Below are 18,286 nucleotides of genomic sequence, written 5' to 3'. Positions count from 1 at the left end.
AGAATATACCAAGACTGCATATTATAGAAAAGACATTTTAAAAGTCACGTACATTAGAGGGAGATTTGGGGGGCTCCGCCACCCCCAACCCATTTCAACTATAGCAGCTACACTTGTGTTTAAAAATAACGTTCACTCTATCAAAAGGGTGTTGGGGCTTTAGAAAGTTTAAAACCACTCATACGAAGCTAGTAGAAGATACATTTTTTTCACATGACTGTAATAAATTGAAACAGGAATTTAGAGCGTGTTATATATTCATTACTGTTCTAGGATTTAAAAATAGAAAACTGATTAAATAATGAAAGCTATTACCTTTGCCTTTACAGAGTTTATTGAGTGCTTGTATGTCGGAGAGTCAGAATTAATATAATATGCACACAATACTATAAGCAATACAAAATATTATTGATTTAAATACAAAATGTAAGCCCTGGCTGGTTGGCTCAGTGGTAGAGCATTGGCCTGTGGTATGGAAGACCTGGGTTCAATTCCCAGCCAGGGCACACAGGAGAGGCGCCCATCTGCTTCTCCACCTCTCCCCCTCTCCTTCCTCTGTATCTCTCTCTTCCCTTCCCACAGCCAAGGCTCCACTGGAACAAAGTTGGCCCGGGTGCTGAGGACGGCTCCATGGCCTCCACCTCAGGTGCTAGAATGGCTCTGGTTATAACAGAGCAACGCCCCTGATGGGCAGAGCATCGCCCTTTAGTGAGCTTGCCAGGTGGATTCCAGTCGGGTGCATGTGGGAGTCTGTCTCTTTGCCTCCCTGCTTCTCACTTCAGAAAAATACTAAATAAATACAAAACGTAATGTGTTGCATATGTTATATGACTTTGAGGATGGGGATATTATTAAGGAATGCGGATACAGAACAATGCACATGGAAAATTATGCCTGATGTCACATTTAATCATTTAGGGCCTTAATTAAATGATGAAAGTAATGTAGGTAATAAAAAAACATTTTAAAAGAAAAAAATGGAAAAGCTTAAACTTCTAGCATACTTTCTTTAGTGACTATTGAAACACATGAGAACATTTTAAAAAAATACTTAAAACAGCTATATTAAGATTATCATTCACTTGACATAAATAAATTATATTTGGAAACATGTAAAATTCATAATTCTATCATGATACTGAATATATGAGGTTCCATTTTCTCATGGATGAAGCTGTTATATCAGACATTACAAAGTGATGCGTTACAAGCATGTTTGTTTTTCTTGTGCAAATTATGGATAAAAATTTGTATTAACATTTACATGCTGTTCCAGAATGAATATGTAATCATTTCACTGTTAAGTACATTTTGAAGAACATTACTCCGTTTAATAGTTGAGCTGAGATGTTGAAGATTGCGGTGTAAAATTTTGTGACGCTGTAGACCCCTATTTTGTGACGCTGTAGACCCCTATTTTGTGACGCTGTAGAGCCGTCACAGAGTAGACCCGCAGTGGGGGAGGGGCAGGCCCTGGCCTGTGCTGACCCCTTGCGGGTCATTGCGTAAGTACAGGAAGGTGAGAGCCAGATCCTTACTGTTCATTTTCCATATTCTGAAAACTGTTCTATTGTGTTAGAATGTAATCAGGAACCCATTCCTTCTTATCCACAAAGATCCAAATTATAAAGATTTTTTAAAAAACTTTATTTTGTGGATATCTAGCTTGATTTCCTTTTTCATTTTAAAAGCAAGGTGAAACAATACAGGAATTTTTTTTTTTTTTTAAAGAAAATTAGCCCATATATACATATTCTACTTTCAGAATTTCCATTTTAATCCAGAATTTTAAAAACCAGAAGTTTCATGCCTGTAAACAGTACGTTTTGACTCCAGAGATATTTTGTAAGGTGTTTGGTTCCAAATTGACCTCTACTATATCTATGTATATTTTGGGAGGGGGGGAAATAGTTTAACGGCACTAAATTTTTCATACTTCAATCTGATAAGCACAAATTCAGTCACCACGTGTTCTCTGGGAGTGCGAATCCAAAAGTCAGGGTCACACGTGGCTGCCCAATGGCACAGGGCAATGAACCGCCTGATCGAACCGGCTCAAATTGGCCTTTAATCACAAGGTGGCCTTGAATCACCGTTCATGTCTATGATGGCATTACATTTTAAAGATAGATAAATAAAAACACCAACTTGAAGGGGAGCCCTGTAAGGTTCAAGATTCAAATACCTAGTATAAATACAAGAATGCTAAACATCCATGAACGTGATTATTGACCACTTCTCAGGGACTTAATATTCAAGTGGAAATCCATGCTTAATACTGAATGCCGGAAGGAATCTAGGATGCATTATCTGCAGCTGGACGGGGCACTGACAGGCAAGAGGAGTCCGAGTGAGGAACTAGAGAGGTACGGCCTGTGTTTACCGTCCTGTGGTGACGATGTTTCTTTCCCTCTGCACGTCCGGTTTTCTGTACTGCGACTTCACGGTGGAAGAAGGCCGGGGAAGAGAGTATAGTGAGGGTCTCCCGAGCACAGCTGGGAGGAGAGCTGTCACCAGCTGTCCACAGCTGCGCGGCTGCCCTCCTTGGGGCTGTTGATAGGGACAGTATCATTCTAGCCCCTCTCCCGGGGCGTGTCCAGACCCCCACACTTGAGCTGAGGCAGGGGCGAAGCCCCATAACGTGCCGAATGGCGAGGACGTCGATATTCCTGCCTCTTCCAGACTCCAAAGGAGGCGGCTGTTCTATTGAAAGAGCCCTCTGGGTCCAGCGACTGGTGTTAACTGTGCTCAGGGTGGCTTCTCCAGAGGTCCCGGCCCAGAGACGACAAGGACAGCCCGGGGAAGATGGGGTGGAGGTGAGCAGCCCCTGAGAGGCGACGTGGGAGGCCCTCAGGCGACCACACTGGTGCCCTCTGGTGGTGGTGGTGGGGGGGGGAAGACACACGGTGTCCCCACAAGACAGGCAGAGATCATTTAGCAGCTGAATGATCTAAATTCTAGCCTCTTCGCTGTTGACCGCACACAAAAGAGCCGCGAAGGAGAGGCCAGCTCTCCCTGGGAGGAGAAAAAGTGTCTCCTCTCTCCCACCGCGGGGTCTGTCCTTAAGGATCCAGCAGCCCCCGATCCCAATGGAAAAGGGGTCCGTGCTCCCCTTGACACACCTTGCTGCCTGTGGGTGGGTGACAGTCACCACGGATTACAGGTAGCCGGGGCCATGCCCCAGCCGGGCCACAGTGTCACACGGCTGACTGTGCAGACGGGGCAAACCCAGGCCCTCCCCTTCTCTGACCGGTTCTCCTGACTTCCCCACTGGGAGCGAGGACAGGCCGGCTGCCAGCACTCACCCTCTGCTTCGTGCTCCAACCGGCTTCTGGGTCTTGGAAACGCCTTACCACTGGCTCCAAGCTCGGGCACTACCCACTACCAAACCACGTGCCCCCTAGGTCATAAAACTACTCGGGGTGGGGGTGGCTTGGGATACGGACAGACGAGGCAGAGAGATGGCTCCCGCGTGTTGGCCCCTGGGTTGTTTATTTCGGCACCGCAGGCTGCGACCCATTAGCTCCGAAGGCATCTGGTGCCCAAGTAAAATATTTACACATCCAAGTCCTTTGAACACAGCTCAAATCGAGCAGCTTTTTGGCCATGTGGAGCCTGCCTTCTTTGTATGCTCGCGAAACCTCGCTTACATCTGCTAGTAATAGATAGGATAGGCCCCGGCCTTCAAGTCCCCAAGCCCTTCTGCAGTTCTCTGATATGCTGTCACCTAGAGACAGAAGCCTCAACAGGAGGTTCTGGACAGAATCCTGCCTGAGGGACCCCCTCCTTCTCAGACAATACAGATCTGTCAAAGCATCACCCAACATGGCTGCCACCTCGTGGGCATATCTCGTGCTTAGATCAGCCCCAAATCCCACAACGACCTAGAATATATGTCAGGGGCACGCTAATTAAAAGAAATCTGGAATGCCTCTATTAATATAGATGAAGCAGACTTCAGAATAGGCATATTATCAAGGATAAAGAGGGACATTACATTATGAAAGAGCAGTCGGCTCTCTAAACGACTTAAAAATCTTAAATGCGGACGCACGTAAAAGCTGAGCTTCAGAATCCAGGCAGCAAATCTGATAAAATAAAAAAAGGAAATTTTTTAAAAATCCACAGTCGTAATTGAAGACTTTAATATTCCTCTTTCAGTAAACGATAAAAAGAGGAGACAGAAAATCTGTTAGAGAGAGACCTGAAAAAAAAAACCTATCTCCAAGCTTGACCAAAGTTATACAAGCCGGCGCCTAACAGGGCAGAATCAGAGTTCTCACCATCTGCACACGGATCGGGCAGCAAGGTAGGCCATACTCTGGGCCGTAGAATAAATCTCCACACATTTAAAAGAATAAATATCAGGCAAAGGGCTTTCTCCCACAACAATGAATTACACTAAAATCGATTACAGAAAGCTATACTGGAAAGCCCCTCAAATAGTTTGCAATTAATCAACACCCTTCTGGGTAATGCACCAGCCAAAGAAAAAGTCTCAAGCAGAATTAAAAATAATAATAATAAAAATGTGCTGAATGAAAAAGAAAAAGACCTATCAGAATTTATGGGATGCGGCAAAAGCGGTCTTTAGAAGGAAAATTATATTATTAAATGCTTATCTTAGAATGGCCTTCTAACTAATCGTCTTCCTGGTATAGTCAATGGATAACGCGGAAGACAGGCTTTTCCACGAGGACTAAGAGCATGTTACACCATAGTTCTCCATCTTGCCCAGAATGAAATCCAGCACGCTGAGCATGGCCTCCCAGGCTCTCCGACAGGGCAGCACGGCACCTGGCTGACCTGGTTCTCCCCTCCGGAACCCGAACCCGAACCCGAACCCGGCACCTCCGGAGCCTGGGTCTCCTCGCTCCTCCTCCGGAAGAGCACTAACACCGCTGGCTCCGGTTCTTCGCAAAGCGCTGGTCAGCGAGGCGTCCTGAGCACCCTGTATGCAGTGGGAACTGCAGCGGGGTGTCACGTGGACCTGAGGTTTGTCACGTGGAAGTTTACATTTCGCTCCCTTCCCGGCGCCGGTATGTGGTATGTCCATGGTGTGACTCTCCTCCACCTCTTTGCTCCGAGTCAGGCGGGGTGGAACCAGGTACATTTCCAGCGGGGGGGGGCTTTCAGGCTCGCTGAGGTCACTGCCATCCCTGCTAAGTCAGAAGGCGACAGAGCGCAGAGTCCATGAGGACACAGTGGGCTGTTTTGTGCCCTCTGTTGGTTTGTGGGCGGGACCTGCAGGCTAGACACATCGGTGGGAGTCCATCTGCGGATCTCCGGGGAAAGGAGGACGCTGAACTTGGGTGAGGGTGGGGCGTCTCTATGAAGCGGTGCCTTGTTTTTTTCACGACAGCGTCGCTAGTTCCTTCCAAACTGTGTCTGTCGGTCTCTTTCTGGTCTGTCCAGCCTGCATAGCATCCTGGAGATGATCACAACGCCTTCTTAGGTTCACGCGTCCATACTTCCACAGCCTTCGTCACTGAGGCTCTCACTGTGAAATGACGGCAGTATTGAATGAAAGTGGAAGTCATTAGGGAGGTTCAAGATCTATTAAAATCGTTTTGGGGTACAGAAGGTGGGAAGTGATGTTGTTCTTAATTCTGAAACACTTTAGGTATATATAGTCTGTCGTTTTCATTTCTTATTAGAGAGAGTGCCAACGAGAGCCATAGCTCCTTATGAGGATCCAGTGTCAGCTCCCTTCTGCTGACCCCCATAGGGAGGAAGGAGACTACTCCCCACCCTGTGAGGGTCCCTGGCCGGGTGTGAGAATTAAACTGATGGTGACAGATTAACGGGAGAAAACATACAAATGTATTTAATATCAATTTTGCATGACACGAGAGGCTTTGGAAGGCAAGAATAACCCAGATAAATGGACCTGTGTGGTTTTCTTCTCAGTGGGATGAAGAGTGGGCAGTCATCTTATTAGTCTGAGATGATCAAAATTCACATTTTTCCTGAAACTCAGCGGTGATCCTAAATCTGATTTATCTACTTTTCAAAATGGTCCTTTTACTTCACCTTACATATGGGCCCTATAGTTTTGTCTTCTAGTTCTGGTGACCTGAACGGAGCCATCTTTAGAAAAGGCAAAAAAAAAGGGGGGGGGGGAGGAAGGAAGGAAGGAAGAAAGGAAGGAAGGAAGGAAGGAAGGAAGGAAGGAAGGAAGGAAGGAAGGAAGGAAGGAAGGAAGGAAGGAAGGAAGGAAGGAAGGAAGGGGGAGGGAGGGGGGAGGGAAGGAGGGAGGGAAGGAAGGAAGGAAAAAGTGATTAATACATTTTCTACATTCTAGAAAGCAGTCATCATAGGTACTTTCATTAAATAAGGGATAAAATAATACAGGACAAAATGTCACCAACTTTCCCTTCTTTATCATTAAGGGGATATTATTTTGGGGGTCTTTTAATTTTGCCTTTAAAATTAAATACAGTTTTGTGGGGAAAAAATGCAGCCAGAAAGATCACACCATCTGCCAAGGTTTTAGGAAATGTTTGTGATATTTCAGCACATTCCTTCAAGATTTTTTAAGACATAAGAAAAAGATAAATACAGTATTACCTGAATCACCTAGGGTTAGCACAGTTGAGTATTTTGAATTTCTCAAAGGATATTTGAATACTTCTTGCTGATGTCATACTTTTTGTTGATAGCCATTGACATGTTTTCATTAACAATCTGGAAAGAAATTTATGAAATGAATATGAAGTTAGGTTCAACATAAATCATACTGCCACTAGCTATATTATTATCCTTAAATATGCTGCATAATCTGTGACTATGTAAAGGAGAAATCTACATGCATTAGGTCCAGAAAGTTGAGCTTCCTAGAGCACTGAGCCTTGTCTAATCTAGATGTTATGTCTGTAATAACAGTTTGTTCTGTGTCAAAAATTGTGTAACAAAGTAAATTGCTGAAGTTTGGTATGGAAGATAGGCAAACAATACTCGTTTTAATTTAAAAACAGACTTCCTTTTGCTTCCAAGAGCTTATTAAAATGCCAATAGGGTAATTATAGCACATCACCTTACCTAGAAAAGAATATTTGTACATTCTATTTCACAAAGTTATCTCTGCTTTTTGGAAAGTATCCTGAGAATGGAGTGAATCATTTCATCTCATTATCTGTTCTTATTACAGAAAATTTGAGGTCTGAGTCACAATTCTGTTCTTGTTCAATCTCTCTTCTATATTCCCAATATATGTATATGTGGTAATAACATTTTAATAGAAATACACATACTACAAATTCCAAAAGGCAGATATTTTTACAGTCAAGCATCTAATAAAATTAAGTGCACTCTGAAGCTAGATAGTATACTGGGAAGAACTGCAGACTATATATATATACACACACACACACACACACACACACATATATATACACACACACACACACACATATATATATATATGTAAAGTTTTTGTACAGACTCCTCAATTTAGGAGTTATTTCAACTTTGGGGAAAATGCTTGGAAATTCTTACAAACATCGAGAAGGGAAGGTGTTCGTGTCAATACTATCTTTGCTGCGAGCCCCAGTTACTGGGGTGATTTTGCACTTATTCCTTCATTTATTAAACACATTTTTTTATATATATTCAGTAAGCTCCTTCTATTGTCCTGGGAACTGAGCCTAGCTCAGTGAAACAAGTGACTGGCAGTGGCACCTGGACTCCCATTCTGTCCTGTGTCTGGGGGGGGGGGGCAGGGGAGAGAGAACAACAGACAAAGTCAGTCCGATGATGGTGTATGACAACGTGATGACTGTGAGGGAGGGAAACAGAGCAGAGCCCAAAGACCCGGAGACCACGCTCCCCGAGCCAGAGGGAGGAGTACTGCGACATTGTCAAAGGGGAAAGAGCACGTCTTAAGGAAATAGCATCTTCAAGCCTTACAGGTACCCGGGAAAAGTGCATTCAGTTCAGAGGACCTCACACAGACCGTGCAGGGGGCAGGGTCAGGGGGCGATGAGACGTAGCCAGGCTGGAGGAATAAGGAAAGCGAGCGAGGTGCCACGGAATCGGAAAGGTGTGTAAGAGGTGATGACAAGCATCGTTTCCTGTGGAACTTACCTCGGGAAGGAGGGAGTTAAATATATAGCCTTGAAGGCCCCTGAGCTCTTGGTAGGATGGATGGAACAGAAGTCCCTGTGGGCTGGGTAGGGTGGGAAGGTGGTCAGAGCCCTGCGCCCAAAGGGGCTGGTCCGTAAGAAAGGGTGTGGCGGTCAGAGAGGGGTCACGGAATTTAAGTGCCTGGAGGGGCCATGGACGCGGTAATGGCAGGGTCTAGGGCTGGGTTCAGTGGGTGGCAGGCAGAGGTGGCTGGCAGACAAGCATAAGGGCAAGAACTCAGAGAAAAGAAGTTCAAGGGCACTGTCACAGCAGGGTGTCTGTGTGAGCCTGACTGTGGCCGCGGGACTCTCAGGGAAGGAGCTAGGACGATGGTGAAGAATGTGATGGTGACAAGACGGAGTTAACACCTCGAATAAGTAACAAAGAGGACCAGAGTCTGTGTGAGAGGACTCAAAAATAAAAACCATGGCACACACAAGTGATCTGTGCAGCGCCATCCAAGCTCCAGAAAAACCATGGCACACACAAGTGATCTGTGCAGCGCCATCCAAGCTCCAGAGAGACGCATTCAACAAATATTATCTCATTGATGCGCGCTGTAATTGATTCTGCCTTTATTAGTACTGTTCCTGCTCCCCACCCCCATTGACAGATGGGCTGACTATTTTGAAATATTGTGGAAACCACAAGCTAAGACATCAGCCATCCGTTGAAGGTGCAGACAGGTTTCTTGTCATTGGTGTCAATCTGGACTTAAAAGCCAGTGTGATTGGTGCCGTTCCGTCCAGGGTTATAATATCTGAGGCTTCAAATTCATCTCATGTGGAACCTGCTGGACAGGCCATTTGCAACAATAGAAGCTTAGGAAGGAATGGTCAACCAGCAGAACTCTACGTATGTGTGCAATTTTTTTTTTTTTAATCAGTATCTCTTAAAAAAATACTGAGTTAATGTTCATCAGTCATCTTTGCTAAAGACGAATGTTTACGTCTCACAAGAAGAGTCATTAAAACTTAAAAAGTAATTGCCCAGAACTTAAATTCATATTGTGTCCCAGCTAGCATGATAAACACAGCATTTTCAATCTTTTTTTTTTTTTTTTTTTTAAGAAAATCTCTGCTGTGGTAAGTCTTAGTAACCAAGTGTATTGATTTAAAATAGGTCAGCCTGGCCAGCTACTGTAGGCTATCCATCACAGTGGGAAAGAATGGTCTACAACACAGCAGACCCCAGCACTCAATGCAGAAGCTTATAAATTTACATCATTGGCTTCTAAAACACAATTAATTTGCGCGTGTTTTCCTAGCAGCAATTAGCAGCAGGCAGGAGCTTGAGTGAAATAAAGTTGTTATTCCCACAGGGGCTATTTATAATAAACGCTACCAAACAACAGGCACTTCAAACTGTTTACATTAAGAATTGATTAATAACAAAGCTATTAGACTACATATTAGGGTCCGTATTGTGCCAATTTAAGGGATACTGCTAATTAAGTAATCATAATCATCTGCATGTGACATAGCTAATTAACTTTTTATATCTCTAACTTTTTCCTTCGGGACCAACGGCATTCCGGTGGCATTAGCAAAAGGGACATTTAGGCCATTTCTTGCAAGATCGTTTTTTCCAATAAAGTAGATTTCTATGAAAACACTTAGGGAGTTCAATCAGAGTAAGTGGCTTCTCATGACAATTACTTTGGGCTGCACCAGGTTTTATTCTTGAGGGAATGAATTAACATTAGGTTAGGGTGTAGGAATTTAAAATGTTTCTATGTAAATTAAGCTTGGAAAGTAGTTTCAAAACTTCTGAAGTTTAATGCTACAGTCTTAAATGCCTAAAAGGATTACAGTGTATCGATCTGTTTTCTCATGTGTGTTATGTAGGAATGCTATCTATGCATCTGGGAAGACCCCTAAAGATCTTTGATCTTGGTAGTAAGGGAAAGCTTAATAGAGTTTTCTTTTGAATCTATCTCATAGAAAATGATACCTTCAAAATCAGTCCAGCTTTGCAGTGGATAGAGCATCAGCCTGGGATGCTAAGGACCCAGGTTCAAAACCCAATGTTCTTTGGCTTGATCACGGGGTCCCAGGCTTGAGCATGGACGTGACCCCAAGGTCGCTGGCTTGAGCCCAAGGTTGCTGGCTTATGCAAGGGGTCACTGGCTCACCTGGAGCCTGCCCCCCCCCCTGTCAAGGCACATATGAGAAAGCAATCAATGAATAACTAAGGTGGCTCAATTATGAATTGATGCTTCTCATCTCTCTTTCTTCCTGTCTGTCCCTTGCTCTCTCACATGCAAAAAAAAAAAAGAAAAAGAAATAGGTCGACTTTTACAGATAATCAATCCCTATTCAAACTAATTCAAAGTAATATTTCATCACCAAACAGTAGCTTCTATAACTGATGCTTAATAGCCTCAAAATTTCCCATTACTAGTTCTTAAACTTATTTATTAAACAGCATTTTGCAGTGAATGGCATAATCTAGCACGCTGTTCACCATCAACTAGGATAGCGGATTTGATTGTTGGTATTATCAAACCAGTGACAGGATAAAACTCATTTTGCTGTTGTTGATGACACTTTTTTTTCTCATCACTGCACGTCTGTGTGGAATTGCCTGGAATTTTACTACCAATTTACCGATAGTTCAATTCTAATTAGTGTGCACGACATTGACTGTTTACTCTGCTCAGAGTACTCAATGTCTTCACACAGATTATTATGTAAAATAGGTCTTACCATCATTATTTAGCAGATTAAAAAAAAAAAACAAAGAAAAAGAAAACCGTGAACAAAATGTTTAATGACTTTTCTAAGTCAAAGCCTAGCAGATGGCGCAGCCCCGGAGAGCACGCAGAACCCGCCTCGCCCTGCAGGAAACCTCAGCAGCCACCGCGAACATCACCTTACCAGCCCGTCTATTGCTTCAGTTCTGGAAGGACCTGCAGCCGTTGTTTTCCTCGTTATCAACAGTCATGAAGATTCTCTTGTCTCTTGTACTAAAGCCATACCGTTTTATATGAATGGCGTGGCTGAATACAAAGAGTTTGTAAAAATGACCTGGCGCTCATTCTGAACCCGGACGGGCTTTGCTTTGGCCAGTGGAAGCGGAGCTGTGTCCATTTACAGTGAATAAGAAGCTAGCAGTACTCCCTGGCAAGTGGAATGAAGAAACTGAGGCACGTGGTTGAACAGAGGGCCGGCTGGGGTAGCCCGAACAATTCACAGCCAGCGAACACATCACAAGACCCCACCTACCCTGACCAGATACCCAAGCACAGGTGGCTTAAATCACCCTAGTCAGGGAGGTCGGTAACATAAACCAGCTAGATCCAGACTAGTCCGAGATGAAGTTGCAACTGACCGGAAAATGACCCCATGCACCGCACCACGATGGGCTCATTTGAATACATCAGCATACTGAATGACACCCCCGGAAATCTACTGGATGTTCTGTCGAGATCCAGCCCTGGGGCCTTCCCTAAAAAATCCCACCTATAGAACATGGATGAAACCCTCAGGATGAAGGGCCCAGTGCATGCTCTTGCTTTGAGGGTGCCTGCCCCCTTTTCCTTACGCACCTACTTGCGTTTTTTTTTTTCTTCTTTTTTTGTATTTTTCTGAAGTTGGAAATGGGGAGGCAGTCAGACAGACTCCCGCATGCGCCGGACCGGGATCCACCTGGCATGCCTACCAGGGGGCGATGCTCTTCCCATCTGGGACGTTGCTCTGTTGCTACCAGAGCCATTCTAGTGCCTGAAGTGGAGGCCATGGAGCCATCCTCAGCGCCCGGGTCAACTTTGCTCCAATGGAGCCTCGGCTGCAGGAAGGGAAGAGAGAGACAGAGAGGAAGGAGAGGGGGAGGGCTGGAGAAGCAGATGGGCGCCTCTCCTGTGTGCCCTGGCTGGGAATCGAACCCGGGACTCCTGTACGCCAGGCCGATGCTCCACCACTGAGCCAACCGGCCAGGGCCTGTACTTGCACTTTCTTAAACCTTTGCTCTAAGGGTTCCTACAGACTTGCAACCAGGGCAGTACTGGCCAGCAGCAGCAGCAGCTCGCCCTGCGCTACCCCGGATCCTGTCTCCAAGGGCCTTTCTTTGGTCTCACTGGCCTAAGCTTTAACAAACGCATTTTCCACTTTCACCTGGACTCACATCTAGAATTTTTTTGCTGTACGAGTCAAGGACCTGGTTGTCCTGAACATGCTAGGGGAAGACTCGCCTGTGTTTGGACCCGGTCTGGTGACCGGACTGCTTCCTATCTTTTGGAACTTCTCGTTGAGAGTTATGGATGGACCGGTAACAATTCTCAGCACCCTGAAACCACCATGCTGGGTCGATCATGAGTAGGCATACCACTCAACAGGCTTTTTGCTGTTACCTGTAGGGCTTCTGACATGTAATTAGAGCTGCCTTTGAGCCCTCTAGACCAGCCCCATCTAAATATTGAATTCCACCAAGGGGCTTCAGTTCAAGCCAGAAGGAGTAGAAAAACCCACCTGGCAAAGCTCTGTCCTAATTCCTGACCTATACAATTGTGACATGTTATAAACCGCATGCGGTTTGGTTGGGAAGATATGAATATGTTACAATGGTATGATTCTTTTGGAAACCTAACTTAGTGCGAGATTATTTTTCCTTGGGTAGGAAAAGCTGTTTACTGAAAGGATTCATTAATGGGGGTTCTCATTAAGAATTCTTTATCTCTCTCCATCAATCCAAACGTGATGGTTGGGGATGTCACCCTATTCCCGTAGAATAAAAGGGATAACCAAGATGCACTGGCAAACTTGTTTTTTGTTTTTGTTGGTTTTAAACACATCCAGACCCTTGCAAAAGGCTCAACTATAGTATAATATGTAGACTTTAATTACAAAATAGCTCTGAGATCCCCTAGAAGAGAGAGTCAAGGCAAGAATAATACCAGGGAAGAAAAATGAAGCAAAGACTATTTTATGTCTTATACAGTGGGATATTTCCCACATTTTCTGATGGGTTTCTGCATTTCTTTACAATAATAAGGTAATTTGCATTAAGTCATATCATTTGTGCCCAAAAAATATGGTCACGGACGGAAGTAGTGAGAAATAAATATCTAAAACTATGGCTTGCTATTTATAATTTTGTATTATATTTGCATGTGATTTTCAGCAAGAAAATTAATATTTATCATCTTATTTTTACATCTATATGGAAAACATTCAATGATTCTCAAGTCATAGTCATTTTAGCATAAAATTAATATTAAAATTTGGCTTTTAAATCATGTTTTCAAGATTGGAAGTACTTGTGTCTTCATGTTGAAAATATAACGGGGAAAATGCTCATTAACATTGCCGTTGCTTATGCCGAATTATTTTTTTTTTAATTTTATTTCATACATATAAAATGTGCAAGAAGTCAGGAAAAATCTGGGACAGCCATGAGCATTCAGAATTTCCATGTGTACTAAAATATTTAGAACGCCAGTTGCAATGAGCCAAAGTCAAAGTAATTGAGTACAAATGGAGGAAATCATAGAAGTGCTCATTAGTGGTAGGCTATTACTCACCCAGACCTTCTCATAACTTTAGATCGGCATTAAATTTTCTATTTATACTTAGCTTCAGAAATTGTGATTTCTGATTGCTCAGTTTCCATTCGATACATGTTCAGCTGCAGAAGTATTACATTTAAGAACAGTTCTGCAAAATATAGTGAAATTCCGAAGAACTTTTAGATAGGGGCTGGTACTCATTCCCATGTGAGGGCGGGGGTCCCCCACACCAATAAGCACCTGTTGGAGCCCTGCAGTTCAAGTCAGTTCTACTGGAGACAGGATCAGACTCCACAAGTTAAGGGTTCAAGATCAACCTCTCCTTCAGAAGCCAGTTGTAAGCGTGGGTGGTAACCCATGCTTCTAACCAACTGGCTTCGGAGAGGAGGTGCCTAGGACCTCCTGTTTGGACATCAGACACCTGTCCGCACCAGTCCACGCTCTTACCTGTACTATCCGTCAGAGATTCCCAAGACGCCCGCCTCCGGTTTGTCTCCTTTGCTAGCACAGCTCACAGAACTCAGAGATATGTTACCTACTAGGTCACGGGTTCATTATAAAAGGGTGATTTAAGCTTCCTGCCCTTTGGTTGGGGAGGAGAGATGTAAACCATCTGTTTCTATGTGTCTTTGGTTAGGGACGCTAAGATTTTGTAGTTTGTCATCTGGCTGCTAGTTGTGTTTCACTGTTTGTCTCAGTTTCCTCATTCCACTTGCCAGGGAATTTTTCTCAGCTTCTTCCCTACCTGCATCACTATGATTTATGATGGATGTGCTCGAAGTGCAAAGCATACACTGGATTTTGTAGACCTACCTGGTGCAAAGTATAGAATGTAAAGCATGCCATTAATCAGTTTTTCTATTGATCGTATAGCGAAATGATAGTATTTTGGCCAAATAGTTAAAATAAATACGTTATGAAAAGTAATTAGTTTTACTTGTCTCTTTTTACTTATTGTAATTCGACTACTAGAAAACTTAAAAGTCTGGGTGTAGCTCACATTGTATTTATATTGAATAGCACTGGGTTAGAATGTTTGAAACTTGTGTAGTTAGGGTCAAGTGAGTTTCAGGGGAAAAACGGAGAATTAGTAGGGGGCGTATTAAATGAATTGTCTTCTAAATGACCTCCACTGTGTAAAACCTACTTTAGGATTAGACCTCGGCCCTGGCCGGTTGGCTCAGCGGTAGAGCGTCGGCCTGGCGTGCGGAAGTCCTGGGTTCGATTCCCGGCCAGGGCACACAGGAGAGGCACCCATCTGCTTCTCCGCCCCTCCCCCTCTCCTTCCTCTCTGTCTCTCTCTTCCCCTCCCGCAGCCAAGGCTCCACTGGAGCAAAAGATGGCCCGGGCGCTGGGGATGGCTCCTTGGCCTCTGCCCCAGGCGCTAGAGTGGCTCTGGTCGTGACAGAGCGACGCCCCGATGGGCAGAGCATTGCCCCCTGGTGGGCATGCCGGGTGGATCCTGGTCGGGCGCATATGGGAGTCTATATGACTGCCTCCCCGTTTCCAGCTTCAGAAAAAAAAAAAAAAAAGATTAGACCTCAGGGAGCTCGCTGGCACAGTTATCTGTGATATAACAGAAGTGACGGGGCCACGTGCTCCTCACTTTCCGAGTTCAACTAGAGCTGAGTTTCTAGGCCTTGTGCACAAATACTGCTTGTGTTTACCTGAGTCCAAAGCATATTTGGAAAACGCAGCTTTTAAGATTGATAATTAGCACTCTTTACAGCCAAATTATCTTCATAAGTGATTCTAGGAGTCATTCATACTGTACCGTTAAAGGGTTCCGGGGTTAGGATACGGGCGATGAACAGATGGGCAGCGTGCCCTAGTGGCTTTCCTTTTCAAAAGCACACCCCTCATTTCCAGCCGACTTTCCCGTATCTGGGGGGTGTATGTGGTTGTAATGAGAATTTAGGATGCAGTGAACTTTCTGTGTCTAGGAATTAGTCACATTAATTCATTGTGATGACTATTGATTGCATTTTTTTAAAAATATGCAGTCCTGGATGTACTTTGGTTTTTAATTTAAAAAACAAACTCATAAAGAGTTAAAAAAGATTTCTACATAATCCAGAATTCTAAATATATTTCTTAACACATGTGTTGTGTTGTATCTGATTGGACATCATACCGTATCCGGTCTAAGAAAAATGTGTATAAATACTTATTAAGGACTGTACACTGTGCAATGACTCATTATGATTCTGTTGTTATAGACATGATTGTTATTAGTGAAATGAGAATTTACAAACAAGTTATGAATTAAGAGTTAAAAAAATTATTATTTGCCCTAGCTCTAACTACAGAAGGGTGTCACACACCAGCCTTACGTTCTGTGATGACTGGTGTGTCCTAGGGGTGTGGACGAAAGAGAGAGCATCAGAGATTGCGAGGGAAAGACATGGTAGCCACGCCCCCATGGAGGGCAGGTCCTAGATGAACACCACAGTAAGCAGAGATGTTCTCCCTCAGCCTCTTTGTCCCCCGTGGTAAAGGCCCGGCTCAGGGAGAGCTCCCAGCTCAGGCTGCGTGTACAGCCTGCATGTTACAGCCTGCGGAGGAAGACTTTCCCATGGGGTAAGTAAGGCGGTAAGACACAGTGGCCCACCTGCTGTGGGATGGGTCTGGTCAGGACAGGGGACATACCTATGGATGGTTTAAAAGTTCTGGGGGGGGGAGGAGTGCACTGATGTAGACCAGTTAGAGAATCTTACACTTTGTTTTTTTTGTTTTTGTTTTTGTGACAGAGACAGAGAAAGGAACCGATAGGGACAGACAGACAGGAAGGGAGAGAGATGAGAACCATCAATTCTTCTTTGTGGCACCTTAGTTGTTCATTGACTGCTTTCTCATATGTGCCTTTACCCAGGGGCTATAGCAGAGCGAGTGACCCCTTGCTTGAGCCAGCGACCTTGAGCTTAAGCTGGTGAGCCTTGCTTAAGCCGGATAAGCCTGCGCTCAAGCTGGTGACCTCGGGGTCTCGAACCTGAGTCCTCTGCATCCCAGTCCAATGCTCTGTCCACTGTGCCACCGCCTGGTCAGGCGAGAATCCTTACACGTTGGATTACACCTCTTCCTGTTGCCCGGGGGCAGTTTCCCCGGTAGTGCTCTCTATGGTATGGTCGTGTACAAATGTCTTCCGTTCGGGCAAAGTGAATCACTCCGTGCTGGTGTGGCTGAGTTCATCTTTTAAGGAGTCCTTTGTATTTCGGTGCCTTTCTTGAATTTTCTAGTGTATACAGGCTGTCTGTATAACAGCAGATACAATAGGGGTAATTTAATAACTGGGCTGTTACAGGAGGGCAGTGTCCCTTTCGCAAGGTGTTGTCTCCAGGAACCCACGTCAGGTGTTGAGGGCATATCAGAGAGAAAGCGGAACAGCTTCCCACGTGACTCGTGCTGGGCTCGCAGGACAGGGTCCACCTCCCAGTACCACTCAGACCCATTTCTCCTCCTTCCTTCCTGGTGAAATGCAAGTCTTTCTGCAGGAGTTTTCTAGGGGTCGGGGGTCGGAGGAGAGCAGAATGTGTAGCCCAGGGGCAGTGGTGGGAACCCATTGCACCTGGGGGTGGAGATTGGTAGCTGCTAGCCACGCCCCTCCCTGGTGCACTGCTCTCGTCTCCACTCAGGACCCCGCTTTCATCAGTGGAAACGGCCTCCACGCTGTAACCAGAGGCCACTGGAGGAAGACCATTGCAGTTAAAGGAGAGAACCGAGTTTAATTTCTTTCCTTATCTATCTATCTATCTATCTATCTATCTATCTATCTATCATCTATCTATCTATCTATCTATCTATCTATCTATCTATCTATCTATTTTATTAAGTTCTGTACTTGGAGAAGGAGCTGTGGAGTGTGCTAGCCCCGGTTTGCACTGGGAGAAGGAATGGCCTGGTCTGAAGGCCACGTACCCGATCTAAGCTTATCAGAGGATCAGAAGACCCCACTAAAGCCAACCCTCCACCAGCAAGCTGGCGAATACCTTGTAAACCCAGCGGTGGAGGCTCGCAGGGGGCTGGTAGAGAGACTGCTCTCTCCAGAGAGACGGGCACCGGGGGGGTCTCAAAACTAACTGGCGAGACAAAAGATATCACTGTAGGGATTTGTAGCGTTTGATAACCAACGCAATGACAAACTTCAAATGTCTCTGTCTGCAGAAGATACGCTTATCTGGACGAAGGCTCACAAAGACTCTTAACAAAGGGATCCTGAAACTGTAAATACGTGCAGCTCGTTTCACGTCAGTAATACTTCAGTGAGGCTTTTAGAAAACGCAAGTTAACAGAGCATATTAGCTTGCTGTGTGAAACCTTTTGACGCTGACTTTTTTGGAATATTAAAATGCACTGCCTAAGAACAATTACTTTTACTTTTTTCATAAAGAATATTGCTCTACTCCCCCCCACCACCATTGTAACTAAAGCGTTACAATTGTACGATTCGTTTCTAGGACTATACTTACCCTCCTTTCTCCTATGGAGTGGGCTGTGTATCTTTAACTCAGTTCAGTGTGACCCCATGAAGAAAGATAAGCATTTAAAATGAAAAGTTCTCAACTGCTTTTCAATCCTTCTTTTCTACATAATTCTGTTCCAATATAACTTTTTTTTTTCAAGAATGACCCTAGTTTCTCTTACAAACTTTCTCAGCAC

General features: G+C 44.6%; 1 non-coding gene across 1 annotated transcript; it reads left to right on the top strand.

Moving 5' to 3' along the window:
• The first annotated feature begins 430 nt into the window (after positions 1-430).
• On the top strand, positions 431-506 carry TRNAH-GUG (transfer RNA histidin (anticodon GUG)). The gene has a single exon. It is a non-coding gene; the product is annotated as a tRNA-His (tRNA).
• Positions 507-18,286: the final 17,780 nt, after the last annotated feature.

This window comes from Saccopteryx leptura, chromosome 11, assembly GCF_036850995.1.
Source record: "Saccopteryx leptura isolate mSacLep1 chromosome 11, mSacLep1_pri_phased_curated, whole genome shotgun sequence".
In the NCBI taxonomy this organism is placed as follows: domain Eukaryota; kingdom Metazoa; phylum Chordata; class Mammalia; order Chiroptera; family Emballonuridae; genus Saccopteryx; species Saccopteryx leptura.
The sequence above is the reverse complement of the archived record's forward strand: the minus strand, read 5'-3'. Positions and strand labels throughout refer to the sequence as shown.